The sequence below is a fragment of the Cebus imitator genome, unplaced genomic scaffold (assembly GCF_001604975.1).
Source record: "Cebus imitator isolate Cc_AM_T3 unplaced genomic scaffold, Cebus_imitator-1.0 Scaffold203, whole genome shotgun sequence".
Taxonomy (NCBI): Eukaryota; Metazoa; Chordata; class Mammalia; order Primates; family Cebidae; genus Cebus; species Cebus imitator.
The window spans coordinates 17922-20340 of record NW_016107518.1 but is presented as its reverse complement, the minus strand read 5'-3'; the positions used below and the strand labels follow the sequence as shown (position 1 = coordinate 20340).

The 2419-nt window shown below is 49.2% G+C and overlaps 1 long non-coding RNA gene across 1 annotated transcript; it reads right to left on the bottom strand.

The window, feature by feature from the left end:
* Nucleotides 1–249: 249 nt before the first annotated feature.
* On the bottom strand, nucleotides 250–1261 carry LOC108317552. The gene is made up of 3 exons (XR_001830797.1): nucleotides 1154–1261; nucleotides 497–556; nucleotides 250–314 (listed from the first exon to the last, which is right to left on the bottom strand). It is a non-coding gene; the product is annotated as an uncharacterized LOC108317552 (long non-coding RNA).
* Between the last annotated feature and the right edge of the window lie 1158 nt (nucleotides 1262–2419).

Below are 2419 nucleotides of genomic sequence, written 5' to 3'. Positions count from 1 at the left end.
AAATGGTAACATACTAAAGCTACTCTTCTGTAGTGTTACAGTACAAGCACCCAGTCTCCCACCTAGGACTTGGCAAAGGCCACAGCCAGGTAAGGGCAGGGCAGGCATTTGGCCTCTGAGCTCTACATCCAGTGCTGGCTCTCCATAGTGCCCTTCAACTTACCCACAGCAGCCCCAAGGGAAACTGGAGCCCAGGATTGGCAGCGTGGAATCAGGGGACTCCACTGGACTCTTACCAATAAGTTGATAGTGTTACTCAGTTCACTGGTTGTGATGGAGCTCGAGTCCAGGGCTATTTGTAGTTGGTGTCCACTCTGAGGCACCTGCAGAGAGGAGGAGTTGGGGGATGATTGGGGGAGAGGTAGAGAGAACGATCATTAGGGTTGGGGTGTGTGGGGGCTGTCTCAGCTGGCAGAGGGGCACCCAGCCGCCACTGTGGGAGGAGGGTGGAGGGCTGGCCTGCAGGGTCACTGTACCTCAGCTCAGGGCCTCTTACCTCTGGATCTTTCGTGGTGGCACATGGCGCAGGGCCCTCCTTGGGACCACCTGCTGCTGACTGCAAGAGATGAGAGTGCACATGGAGATGTTGTGTCCCCTCAGTGTCCAAGTCTCTGACTTCCTTTCCTCCCCATCAGCTGGCAGCACTTCCTGTTCTGCCTCTCCGACCCTTTGTCCCATAACTCCTCTGTGCCAGCTCCTCTCACGGTGCTTATCTCCCACTATCCCACCCTGGGGCCCTTTCAGTGACTCTTAAAGGGACAGCCTGACAGCAAAAGGCTGTTCTCCTTGGGCTGGCTTCCTCTTGAGACTGGGGATGAGGAAAACCAAACAGCAAGGACCCTTTCCTGGGTGTCCTGGCTGTTTACAGCAGGCCATGTACCAGGGATTAACAAAAACACAACAGCAATAACGAATCTCATTTCACCTTCACAAATGGAAGTCAGACAATACCACCTCTATTTTACAGATGTGAAAGGAGAGGCCCAAAAAGCTCCAGCAACTTGCGCTAAGTCATATCCCTAGCAGATGGAGAGGCAGGATTCAAACCCAGAATTCCTAACCAGTACCCAGAAGTTCTTCCACAATCTTAACAATTCCCCTCTACTGCCCCTTGGGCCCCTTTTCCCCAGAAGCCTCGCCAGCCAAGGCTCACATGGCATGGTGACTGGCAACCATCAGAAGTGCCTGTCTCAGGGCTATTGTTGTTTCTTTTCTTTCTCCGTCTCACTCGTGTTGGAACAGCAGGGCTGTTTCTTTGTTGAAATTCTGTTAACTGTGAGAAAAAAGAGCAGTATTACTCATGAGAACTACAACCCCCTACCATCACAGCCTACATTACAGTTTTTACAAAATACTGTTACACACCATCTGATTTAATGCCACCAACAAATGTACAAGGTGTGGTCACAATCACTTAGTGACTGAGAGGGATTGATATCATGGCAAAATTTAAAAAATTAAAAAAAAAAAAGAAAAGAAGACGAAAAAGCAATACTAGAGCTTAAACTTATTCCTCTGACTCCAAGCTCTGGGGTTTTGCCGTGAATCAGCAACTGCCAGAGACCAGAACCACAGGCAGAGGTAGAAAAGTCAACATGAAGTAGACAGGAACTGTACGCCATGTGGTTTAGAGTCATACAGCCTCACACGTCTGTTAGTGTTAAGAAGAGCACCAGCACCTCTCACACTTTTACATCAATGTGTCCTCATGGCAGAAGGCCGCCTTTCTGTTAAATCTGGGAATTCATCAGAAAGAGGACAACCCAAGTCTCATTTCAGAGACAAGTCTGGTATACTCTTAGAAACCGATGTGACCGTCATCCCTAAGTACGTTAATGTTGTTGCTGTCTCAAGATACTCAAGGGAAACTGATGCTTCTGAAAGATGTCCCATGTTTATCCCATGGCATTCAAAGTAGCCTAAGTTGAGATGACATGAGGAAGATTCAAGCTGTCAGTTTCAATTTCCCAAGATCTGTTCCACAGAAGATGGCAGATCTCACTCTAGAGGCCACTGACTGAAGGGCAGTGGTCCCAGAACCATGGAGAATTTGAAGATGAGGTGGAGAACTCAGAAAGAATCGTGAAAGTCTCTCTGGAGAGCAGAAGCCTGAGAGAAAACCAAACCAAACCCATTCTCCCATTGCCACCCAGAGACACTGTCAACGTTTTGAGCTCACGAGGGAAGTGTAGGCTTTTCACACTGTCAATTTCTACGTTAAGGGAGTGAGGCAAATTTCCTTCCAGCTGGAAATTTGTGCTGGGACCAGAGGAGCCAGAAATGGGATGAGAATGCTTAGGGGACTGGGTCCTAAGATCGAAGGCTGGTCTTGTAGCAGTAATGACGGTTCCTAGGGAGACCGCGACATCACTACATTCCACTCCCCCTGGGGGAGGGGACCACATCAAGGAGGTGCCCG